Source organism: Cynara cardunculus (genome assembly GCF_001531365.2).
Source record: "Cynara cardunculus var. scolymus isolate 2C chromosome LG 3, CcrdV1, whole genome shotgun sequence".
NCBI lineage: Eukaryota > Viridiplantae > Streptophyta > Magnoliopsida > Asterales > Asteraceae > Cynara > Cynara cardunculus.
In genome coordinates, this window is record NC_037530.1 from 19545853 (window position 1) to 19559385 (window position 13533).

A 13533-nucleotide genomic window follows, 5' to 3' on the forward strand; every position below is an offset into this window, starting at 1 on the left:
TGGGTAGGTCTGTCGGTTCTGACATTCCATTAAGGTATTTCTGATAAGCACTCAGTCCCTCCTAAAATTACATTTTATGCTCAGTTGAACAAAGTGAATGATCAAAATATTATTTCTGTTAAGCACAATGATCAGATAAAATTGATCAAGAAAAAATATATCGTTTAAATAATGAAGGAGTTATGTGACAACGATCAGATTATTCAGTATGCGAAAGAAATGAATGAAGATATGTAAGAACGAGTTTACAGATTCTGATTAAAAAAATGAAGAGTATATCAATCAAAGAAAAAAAATCAGAAAAATCAACTTTTGAATACAAACAAACGTATTATCACCGAAAATGATTTATATAAGAGACGTGATAATAACAGTTAAGAATAGCTGAAACAGGTATTGGAGTTATGTACGATGAGAAATTACGCAAGTAAAATCTCAGAAAATATCTGTTTAGAAGATGTACTCGTTTCCAAAATAAAATTCATTTTCCGAAAATCATTTATTGAACTTTCTAGAGACTCCCCCTAGAAAGTAGATTATAGAAATGTTTCAATTCAGCTAAAAAAATAAAAAATAAAGGAAACATTTTTAGCACGGGTCCTAAACTGAGTGTTTAGGAACCACACTCGGTAGAGCATGAGTCCTAAACTGAATTGTTCAGAAGCCTTGTTTGGATCAGATTACAACCCCCCCTGTAGTGGTGTATCACTGAAATGATATTCTGATCAGCACAAAATGGACACACCTGCAAAACCAGACTAAGTAGATTTTGGTACCCAAACAAACTTGGGTCCTATTTTGTTAGTATCGGGTTGGGGTACATTGTAACTTCCAAACCATCTATTCTTATTAGATATATTCTTTTTAGCACTATGAACAGGATGATCAGAAATAGAATATGACCCATACCAGTTATTGTGATCATACCTGTTCTTACCTTTCCAACTGTTCTGATATCTATTGTTTGTACTCCATCTGTTATATATCTTCTTTTTCACAAAATCTGTTGATTTACATGTGGATCACATGATCCTTTTCTTGCTAAGATTTATCAAGTCAGAATTGGATCTCACAAAACAAGGAAGATTATTAGTAGCAACAGGAGTACGAGTTGAAACAGATTCAGATTTACTAACCCAAATGCTTTTATTCTTAGATGAATAATTAGGTGGTCTGATAACATACCCTTAATAATACTGATTAGAAGAACAAGAATAGTTCTTAGAAACAGTAGATTTAGGACTGCTTGAATAACTGTTCGATTTGAAACAGTCATAGAAGCTAGTTTTACACAGTGATGGAGAACCAATCGAGCTTTGTGCGCAAGAAAAGTCTTTGACTTTCTTTAAAAGCTGGTCTCGTTCGATAGTAACTAAATCATACTTCTCTTTGAGTTCAGTTCTCATTTTCTGTTCAGTTTCAAGTTCTGTCTTCAGATCAGACAATGTCCTTGAAGTATCCAGGAGTTTACCTTCTAACTCCTTTTTCAGCTTCTCAAACTTCTTCTTCTGATTGTCAATCTCTCTTCTCTCTTCATCTGAGCTGCTTTTCTCATGCTCAGAAGCAATGTCAAGCCACTTTTTCTTTTCAGCAAGCTCTTTAGCAATAGCTGCATATTTCTTTGTAATATTTATTTTTTCAAGCGCAAATTGCTTCTTTTCTTCATCTAAAGCCTTCTGCTTTAGGGCAATGCTGTCAGACAATTTCTGATTCTGGCTCAGACATTCTTCTTTAATATCTTCCTTCTCTTTATCAGTCTTGGCTCGTTCCAAGATGATCAGCTGCTCAAAATCAGATATTTGCTTTAAAAGCATTTTTGTATTTAACTCTAGAGAGTTAATCTTATTTTCATAAGATATGCATTCAGCTCCAAACCTTTTCTCTGAATTACACATTCTTTTCTTTTCCTTTTCAAATTCCATTCTTTCAAAACTGAAGCTCTTCTCAGCTTTCAGAGATTTTTCCTTCTCTAACTCTAGTAATTTATGTAACTCACTCAACACACTCTCAGATTTATCAATTAAGTCCTCTGACTCTTTATTATTTCTCCCAAAAGAATTCCTTTCAGTTTGTAGCACTTGAAGTTTATTAAACATGTCATTATTAGCTTTACTCCAAGTTCTCAAATCATCATCATAATTTTCCTCACTGAACTCAGAGTTTTCTCAAGTTTATTAATCTTATTCATGAAATCATTCTCAACTCTTTCCAATGCTACTTTATGATCTTTTTGTAGATTCGCAATAAATTCCACATTATCATGATTCTCGTAAACACATGTTAAGATATTTCTCCTTATAACTCTGTAAGCTCTTGTCCAACTCTGTAATTCTCTCTTTCAACTCCTTATTCTCTTTCTGAAGAAAATCTGCCATTAAGAAAATTAAGATTGATTTAGGATCTATGCAGTTCAAGAAATTGATTAAAAGAATACAAATTAAAATCTTTATACAATCACAAGCAAGCTTTCAATACTAGAATTCACAAACAAGTAACAAGAAAGTATGAACCAATATCAACAACAATTCATGCAAAATCCTGCACATGCAATAATAAAAATCAAACAAGATTAGTATGCAAAAGTATCAAAGTCTAAACAAATAGCTCACTACTCAAGTCCTTAATCCGCTCAAAGGTATGTACGAATATTGATCAAGGCAGTCTAATCGCTCACTACTAACCTGTTCTAATCTGTCACAGCTTGAATTTAAACCGCTCAAAGCTTGAGCTTAAATCGCTCAATGCATGGTAATTAAATCGCTCAATATTCGCTCAAGCAGTGCTCAATATCCGCTCACTAACCTGCTCACTAAATTACTCACAGCAAGATGTAATCCGCTCAAAGATTGAAAAAAAAATACTAAGTAAAATCCGCTCAACACTGAATTCTTAATCAGCTCACTTCAAGATATAAATCGGTCAAACCATATACTTATCCGGTYATCACCACTGCATGGTTTCTAATCCAATCAAGATCGCTCAATCTATGCAATACATTGCTCAGGCTTGGAGCTTAATCCAGTCAAGATCACTTCTTATCCTCTTAAGTTGCTGTTTAAATCGGACAAAATAATCGCTCACCTCATCAAAACACTAAGTACATCACTCACTTATCTTATATCTTCTCAAAACAAAACTCCTAATCCGCTCACTTAATGGTGAAACTCGCACACTGTAAACTCTTTAATTCGCTCAATACAACTTCTAAATCGCACACCTTTCTTTCTAAACCGCTCAAGCTTGAAAATACACCAAGTATAAATCACTCACTTAGTGTCCGAACACGATCAAAACCTCGCTCACATAGTGTCTGAAAATGATCAAAACCTCGCTCACATAGTGTCTGAATACGATCAAAACCTTGCTCACTATACTCCCTAAATCGCTCACAAGTCCGCTCAAGAGGTGGTATAAACCGCTCACTACTAAGAAGCTCAAACCGCTCACAGTACCTAATCTGCTCACTATGTCTTACTACATGAAATGTCTAAGTCTACTCAAAACATGCACGTAAATCGTTTAAGGCACAGTCCTTACTTCACAACTTTAAGATAGAACTTCACAGTTTCTTAAAATCGCTCAATGTAGAGTCATAATCCGGTCAATTCCATTCAAAAGAGGTGTACGGATATGGTTCTAAATTACATACTGAAGTATAAAAAAGTCAACACAACATACAAACACAAAAAGAACAATAGTTTATACAAAATTTGGATCAAATTCTACCTTTTTGATGAGTTTTCACATGAACACGAAGAACATCAAAAATTTATAAACTCTTCAAATCTCTAATAACGATGATCAAAATGCAAAATCAAAGAAATAACAATGAATCATTATGTAAAAACTTACACAACAATCATCATTTTAACAATCAAATGTCCAAGAATGAAAGATTTAAGAAAAGTTTATGAAGAACAAGTAAGAACATTCAAGAAATTTTATGAACTTCAAGAACACAAAAGATGAATCTCCAGAAAATTTGAGCGATTCGAGATGATTTCTTCAATCAGATTTCCTGCAAATCTGCTCTGATACCAATTGTGTGTCCCTTATATGATCAATCTTCAATATACCTTCAAATCATCAATGGCAGACATGATTTTCATTCAAGAACATGTAGGAGAAGTAGAGAGAAAAAGTCAAATACATCCAAATGTAGTCAACCTCTCTATTATGTATATTGAATCTTACAAATGAGCTCTCCTCAAACAATTACAAGATCTCACCCTATTTATAGGGTCAAACAACTAAACAAGGTCAAAGTCAAACTTCTATAAGAAAAGTCAAACACGATGACTTTTATACAATTATAGACAAATTTAACTTTCAAGATGAATACAATATTATACTGACTTTCAGTCCTAATAAAAGCGTTTTCAACAAAATCGAAGACTAGTTGAAATAAAGTTAGATAGACACCAAAACGGATTAGATTTATCATCTATTGGATAAAATATTAGAAGACATATAAGTCAAATAGGTTGACAAATGTATCCGGCAAGCCGATTTGAAGTAAGACTTCAAATTAAAGTTTTTTTTTTTATCATTTCTAAATCCTAGTGTGGGAACATGTTCAACATGTTAGTCAAAGTAAGTAATATTTGTTGGCTTTACTGTTTAGTCTGCACACAAAAGCATGGATTGAGACTTGACAAGTGAACTTAGGGACCATGGTTCCAATTCATATCTTGGTAGAACATGTTCAGCATGTTAGTCAAAGCAAGTTCAAGAATACTATTTTTAGTACCATACTTTCTTTGTTGTTCGCTCGACATACAAAAGGATAGGTTCAAGCAACAAGTATCTAAATTATATCAAATGGATAATATATGAAAAGTACAAAGATGCATAGATCAACAAATCAAAGGAAGACATTCGTTGATGTTGCATTGTTGCATTAAATTCATGGACTGCTATAAAAGGTAGTCTCTGGAACATATGCAACTTGCCCTTTTTGAAGAATTGCTAAGTGCATATTATTGCAAAATGGTGCCTTAAGCTCTGAAGACTATCTCAGTTCTTCAGATGTGAAAGTGTTTTTTATCTTATTCTTTCAATTGTTAGCACATCTGTCAACCAATCAAGTTGTTTAGGAACATTAGTCTTACCTTCCTAGTTTCTATAACAAATATGTAATTTATTTGTTTTTAATACAAAATATATAATTAAAAAGTGAAAATTTGTTGTGTTTATATTCAACCCTCCCTTCTACAAACACTTGTAATACAAGTCATTAACCCTCAAACGACCAACAAGTGATATCAGAGCAGTTGGTTTTAAGAGTGTTTGAAATATACGCATAAAATGGTAGTACTTTTTGTCTTGTGGTTTGTAATTAAGATTTTGGTAAAAATGGTTATTAATATAGTATAGATATATGGGGAAAGTTTCTAACATTTCTAACCCAAAAAGACCCATTTCGAGTTGGGTATCAAAAAAATATTTTTCTTTTTTGTGATTGTAGGGACTAGGTCATAAATAAATATGGTACTTGGACTAATGGTGTTTAAGGCATATGATTGAACTCTAATCCCTATTGATAAATTATGTTTCCAAACATGGTCCTTCTTTAACCTTTAGAGATGATGTCAGAGATCTTACTAAAGGATATAGTGTATTCTCTGCTGACTCGGCTACTTACAACCAAGTGGTCTACATGGACAAATGAATGCATAAGTTGTTGAGTCTATATCAACTGTGAGACCGGGCTTCAATGCAAACCTTGAAGAGGGCTAGTGCAAAATCCTTGATTATGTAAAATGGTATTATCTAGTATCCAAAATGATGATTTCAATGTGTTTGACATGGAGTCATTAGGCATTGACGTCTACATCTCAGGCTACTGTAGATAAAAACTAACTATGGCATAAATTGTTGTCTCTTCATATGGATCTGATAAAAATCTTTCTAGTAAAAATTTGCTCAACAAACTCCCTACAATGTCATACATCAAGAAGAAGTTGTGTGGTACCTGTGAAAAAGCAGTTTATACTCCACAATAAAATATTGTTGTTGAAAGGAGAATTCAGACACTATGTGAAGCTGCATGTTCCACGATATAAATCCAAATATTGATTTTTTTCGAGTGTTCTGATGTGCATTCTCAATGATCAGGATCAGTTAGGAAAGTTTGATTCAAATCTGATAGAGACATCTTTTTTAGATACTCTATCTTCTCCAAAGCTTATCGGGTGTATAGTAGCCCCGTCAGTGTGTTGATGAATCTGTTAAAAGGTAGATCTGATGAATCCTAATCAGAGCCTACAACATCATCATTTGAATTTGATACTCCTGAGTTTAACCAATGGTTGGAATTTTACTCATTTGAAAATTCAATCTCAATCGGTGAAATCACCTCAGTAGTGGTCTATTCTAATCCTCCGACTAATATTGAAGCTGCTTCTACCCATCTTCCTCCTAGTACTAAGTGGACAAGAGATCACCCAATAGAGAAAATTATACATGCTCAGCAAATAGATGTTTAAAATCTAACATCGTATTCAGTTCTCCAGATGGGTGTAAAGAGTGATTCTCTGATTGATAGACTCATTGAAGAAGTCTCTATGAAGCAATCTCCAAACTTTGAGGATCCTGAACATTCGGGTATGTCTATAAGTTAGACAAGACCTTGTATGGTCTTAAATATGCTCCTTGTGCATGGTATGACGTTATTTCTATTTTTCTGGATAAATGGCTTTCCCATGGTATTACTTACAGCACCATCTTCCTAAGGAAAAATAAAGGTGATGTCATTCTTGTACAAATTCATGTGGACAACATTATTTTTTATGCGACTAAATTTTCTTTTTTAAAAGAACAGGTTTTTAGATCTCATGAAAAATCCCTATGAGATAAGCATGATGGGTGAACTGACATGTTTATTAAGTTTACTGGTACAAGAATCCGACAATGGAAGTTTTACAAATTGAAGTAATTATGTCAAAAATCTCATTATTTTTTATATTGTTGACCATGAAACCACCAATGACACATCTGTTATAATTACATACAAGCCATGATGATAAATTAGTGAATAATATTAATTTTATTGGATGGTTGGTCCTCCTTAATTTTTAACAATTAGTCGGTCAAATACAATGTATGGCATATGTTTACGTACAAGATACCAAGCTAATATGAAATAATTTCATTTGATAGATGCTAAAAGAAATTTCAAGTATCCACAAGATACCACCATCATAGGTGCTTGGCATTCCAAAGGCTCGAAATTTGATCTAATTAGATATTCAGATTCTAACTATGCATATTATCAAATACGCAGGAAAGAGCACAACTAGAAGTTGTTAATTATTGGGTGGAATGTTAATCAGTTAGACTAGCAAGAAGCAACACTATGTGTCCACCTCAACAGTTAAAGTTGAATTTGTTGCTGCCAGTAGCTGTTGTGCAAAGTTTTTTGGATCACAAATTAGTCATCTGATTATGATTAATTGCCTTCAAAAATTTCTTTTTTCTGTGGAAATTCATGTGAAATAGTTATCATCAACAATTTGATTCATCACTCTTGTATCAAGCACGTTGATATTCGTTATCGTTTCATCCAAGATCATGTGATGAAAGGTAATATTGAAATTAACTTTGTTCCCACTAACTATCAACTCATTGATTTATTTACCAAGTCTCTCGGTGAAGCTAGGTTTATTTCTAAGTTTCTAAGTTTCTAAGTTTGAACTAGCTAATTTACTTTAGCGAGTCAGATTATCATTTTTTTGTTTGTGGTTAAAATTTTAGAAATAGTTTTTCAAGGAATAATTAGTGAAAGTCTCAATTTTATCATCAATGCTTTTTCGAAGAAACAAAACTATGTGTTTTGAAGTCTTATGAGTACCAAGTAAAAAAGAGTAGAACCATATACAAATGGATATGATAACTATCAACAAATACCATTTATGTTATGGTGTCCATCCAATTTCAACAATCTCTTTTCATTTTCATTGTTGACCAACCCTTTCACTACCTACACAAACCACTCTATCCATTAACCGTCCCTTTAACACCCTTATTATTTTTCCAAAACCAAACCCATCTTATTACTATTTTTTTTATCGGGTATCGCCCATAACCACCTTTTTTGGTTTCACCTCTCTGTTCTTCCTATCCTTTGGTTACTCTCCCTATTCAGTCAATAGCCCATCCCATCTTATCAACAAACCATCAGATCCAATAGTAACCAAATCCATCTGAGATTGCTCATTTAATCTAATTTCATACCAATTCCCATCTGATAAGCATTCATTCACCCCAAACAACCTCATTTCATTTTAATATCTATCTGGATTAAATTCAACCCGTTTTAGAATTGGGGTAGTCACTTCTAGATGTAGGGTGGACACTTACAATTGCATTCTCTGACACATCAATCACCAACTTCTATCTCTAAAGTCATAATTTCTTTTCTCTCACTCCTATCTTTTCACACCCCGCTAAAGCGGAAACACGAGATATGACAGCTCATGGTTTCATTGCACAAGTAATAGATAACACCATAACTGAAATATATAAATTACAAGTTCAAGATTTTCATAATCATAATAAACTGCTCTCATAAGGAGTCAGTGATGTACAAAATGCAAACACAATCTAGTTCGAAAGGTTGAAATGTTGATGTCATTGCACACAGATGTTCAAAACGTCACTTACTTATTTCCTGAAAAACATGAAAAAAAAAAGTCAACTACAAAGAGTTGGTGAGTTCACAGGTTTTATATGCACAAAAACTTTTCAATGCAGAAAAATCTCAATCTTGCAAACTTATTTATAACACTTGCACATGGTTAAATGAAAATTTTAATATGATGTTTAACTCGAGCCGCTACAGATCCTTTTTCGACAACAATTAGTCCTAAATACAGTTTTACGAACTACCATGAAGTGGCCCGCACGCCAACTTAGGTACCACGGTTCGTCTACAGAACTACCTCAGCGGTGGTGTTTAACCCACATGTGTAGAACTAAATGGGTAGGACTACCTCAGCGGTGGCGCATTCGCACATGTGTAGCCTACAATAATAATAAATAGCAGAGTGCACCCGTTTTTAGGTGGGAATGTCAATCAAATAGCGCTATCCACAATACTATCGGCCCGACACAATTCCAAGTTAACTAGTGTTGGGTTCAAGTTAGAGTTTTAAAGTTGTATTCAAGTTTCTCCTCAGAATAGTTTTATTATGTAATAGTGTAATTTTACTATTCCTAGTATAAATATTATTTTCCTTTGTAATTGTCATTAACCAAGTCATTAGCAGATTTGTAATCAAGATTAGAGCTGTAAATTTCTCTCTCTCAATCTAATCATTCTTTGATAATTCTCTCTCTACTTTTATGTTCATCTTGATTCTTGAAGACCATATCATATTTGTATGATTTCTGGACTTCACAATTGGTATCAAAGCAGAAATGCAAGAAATCAGAAGAAAAGATCAACATATTTGAAGATCTTTGAAGATTTTTTTTATTTTTTTTAGAGTTCTTCGTGTTCTTCATTTTTTTTAGAGTTTGATCCGATTTTTTTTTAAATCTTGTGTTTTCGTGTTAAAATCATGATCAAAATGTTCGGAATTGAATTGTGAATCTTTGTTATTCACAAACTTTTGTGATTTGATCATCGCAGATCAAGATTTAATCGGTTTTTGTTTTAAATTTTTTTTCTTCGTATTCTTGATTTTTTTTAAAGTCAGTGTTTTTGATTCATTTTTTTTGTTTAAATTTTTCTGTTTTGTGTTTTTGTTAGTTTTTGATCTGATTTAGAATTTTAGGTTGTCTAAGTTTGTGTTAAATCGGTCAGTCCAAGGCCCAACCGGATTAGGCCCATCTCTACATCTATTCAATCCAGTCTTCTCATTACAGCTTATTGTTTTCAATCTATTTCATCTCATTTCAAGGTTTTCTCAGTTTGAGCAGATTAAGGTCTAAATCATAGAAGCCTTGACCTTATTCTGTTCGGATAGATACAGCTTGAACGTAGATTGGTAAATCGGACAGATTGGTTTGTTCATCTCTTGATTCATCGCCGAGTTTAAGCTAAATCGCTTGGTAAATCGATCAAGCTTCATCGAATTTCATCTACATCAATCAACTCCTTAGCCAGATTCATTTTGATGTTTGTGTATTTTGATGTATTTTTGAGTGTATTTTGATCGTTTTTAAGTATTTTTTCATTTCTTTTTGAATGTATTTGTTAGCTGTAATATTTATTTAATGTAAAAGTATGAAAAAGTTTTCTGCAAGTGTTGACAGAAGGGTATCTTCCACAAAAGACAACAGAGGACCTACAACAGAAGCTGTTTCATCGTACAAGTCAAGATTGACATAACCTCTGATGTCTCTCACAGAGGTTCTGGAAAATGGTCTTCTGGCAATAAGAACCTACAAGTCTTCTACAGCAGAGCCTCTGAGATGGCTCACAGAGGGTCTGCGGATTCGTCTTCTGTGAAGATCCCGTTCTGCTGTTTTTCAAAGGTTGTTAGCTGCACGTGCTTCTCACGTGACTAGGTCTTTAATCGACTTTATTTGGACGGCTTGGATGATTTCACACGTCTAGGTCATGTCAAAAAGGTCGTTAGGAACTAGTATAAATAGCAGCTTAGGCCTTTGTAATTCAGTGTGCTTCCGTATTGTAATCGTCTATATTTTCAATCAATTGAAAAACCTTTGAAGCAATTCTATTGTGTTCATCTTCTTCATATTAATCTGTGTGTTCTTGGTTAATTACTCTGTTTTGTTCTTATCATTGTTTTCGCTGCACTGTAATCGTCCTAGAGATCATTCAGAGTAAGAGTTCAAATACCAAAGCTGAATTTACAGGTCCTAACAGTATTTTTGTTTTAGAGTGTATTCTTTTGATTTTTTTACTGTGTGTGAATATGTGTTGAACGGATACTTCACCAGACAAGATGATCGGAGTTCAATCCGATCAATCTTAATCCGGTTGATGATTGTCCGATTTATGTCTTTTGACTTAGTAATTTTGTGAGTACTTTGTTGTCCAGATTTCTAATCCGGTCACAACTTTGTTTTTCTTTCCAAGTGTTTGTATATTTTGTAAGTTGTCCGGACTTCTAATCCGGTTAATCTGTTGTTCAATTTTTTTTCCCAAGTGTTGGTTGAATTTTTTTTCTTTCTCTTTATTTTTTTTAGAATTTAATTTTTTTTTATTGTGTGGGTTATATTGTGATTAAATTAATGGTTTCGAATGTTTTTAGAATTTTTACAGGTTAATGGCGGATCAACGACATCAATCTGACGAGGAATCTCATGTTCCTTCTGTCAGATCAGATAATATCCCTATACACCCGCCCAACCAACCTATTCCATCTGAAACCATTTTCCCTCAAATCCAATACCTTGATATAAAACCAAATAACCAATCTTCTCTTTTGCTATGCCAGCTGAATACCCAATCATTATAGAAATCCTGAAAGGCCATCCAATTTCTTATTCTTTATCTACAAATACACCAGTTCCAAATGTGTATTTACAACAATTTTGGAGCACTTTGACCTTAGAAAAAGACGGGGATGCTATCTACTTTCAAGGAGAAGTTGACGAATTTGTCAGTCGTCTGACACTGAAGCATCTTAGAAGAATACTTCGTCTGCCCGGACCAGGATCTACTGGCTTTGAAGATTTTATATCAGACGAACAATTGTGTCTAGATATCAAGCGCCTAGGATACTCAGCTGTTCTGAACAATCCAACTCAGTTCAAACGACGTTTCCTGCCTTCAATCTGGCACTTACTGTTCTCTATCTTGAATAGATGCCTGACGTCAAAGACAGCGGGCATAGACACATGCAGTAGCTCATTTCTAAAGTTCTTTCATGGTGTCGTCTTTTCAAGAAATTATGACTTTGCCTTGGTCATATGGAATGAGTTAGTAGAGCTAGTCAATGCCAAAAGATTCCCATCAAAAGCTCGGAAATTTGTGCCATTCTAGAGATTTCTACAATTATTCATTAAGGCCATGATGAATGCCAATGAGGATATTCCGACCAGATCTAATTCTGAAAAAGGGCCAACATTCACAATGACTAGAATCAGACAGCATACTGAAGTGGAAGACCTGGATTCAATAATGCMAGTACCAGAAGAATTGATTGCCCTAGCTGATCAGACTGCTCAGAGCGTAATAGACTATAGGAGAGTGATAGATCCAATAGTTCAACCAGAACCGGWTGAACTTGCCCAAGGATCACCCCATGCCTCAGCTCAGAGAGAGCGGTTAGAATTAGAAGAGAGTGTTCAGGAACAGGGGTTACCTGAACAGGGAACTGAGCTGAGAGAAAAAGAATCTGAGAGGGGTGAACAGGCGGGGGGAGCGTTTGATCAGCAAAGCACTCAAATTGTCAGTACTTCCTCAACTTCAAGTTTGGAAGCTACTGAATCTAATTATGGGGCACATTCTGGTAATAGTCAAGATGATGATGATGATGATAATAACGGAGCAGATGATCGTGATCAATCCATTCCTGCTCAAAATATTGCAGTTGGCACCATTGTTGATGACATTGACAACATTTTTCTTGAGTATTCTGCTCAGCAACCGTGTCCAAGCTTGCATTCTTTATCTTTCAACATGGATGAATGTGATGATTATGATCACATACTTCAAGACATACCGGATGATGAAGGAGATGAGGGAGTTATGTTGAAAATGAAGAGAGGATGAGAGAAAGGGAAGTAGAAAAATATGGAGAGGGTGAGAGTGGAGCAGAAAAAGAAGATCAAGCTCCTATCCACACTGATATACTTAGTCGGGCAACCACATATGCTACTGACATTCATCCGTTGAATGTTAGTATTGAACAAGACATAGCTAGCCCAGCTATGCATTTGCACACCCCTCTTATCCACTCAATTGGTTCTCAACAACCAATTGTTTCAATTTCACATGGGGATATAGCTCATACGCTAACTACTTCTCAATTGGAGAATGTAGTTATTAAAACAAGTAGGCCATTGCCCCAGCCTACGACTTCGATTCTGTGCACCTCGAGTCTAGAGCTGATACACATAGGTACACATGAGTCAGAAGCATCTGTTGCTCCAAGTGCAGTTCTTAGTGAACTAGCCGGAACGACCAGAGTGGCATTTTTTAACATTTCACAAGGACAGGTCGGAAGTCCTACCAATGCTTATATTATGCCAACATTGAACGTAGGCACAACAGTTTATTCAACTGTTGTTACAACTGATATTCTAAGTGAATCAGGAGTTACTTTACCCGACTTTGTGTCAAGGGAATAACTGGACGGCGCCCTAAAGGTTGTTCAAGAAAATTTTGATGTTCAAATGGCTAGTCTCAAAATAATTTCGAAGGGGAAGGAGGTTATAGAAGAAGAGCCACCGTCTGTGCCATCACCACCGCATGTTCCTGAACCATCTATACCAGATCAATCGGTGGATGAGCTAAAATCGTTGTTGTATGCCAAGTTGATGGCATCTCAGAATCCAGATGCTGAGGACGCAGATTTGGTTGGTCTCCTACGTCAACAATTAGACGTGAACCCC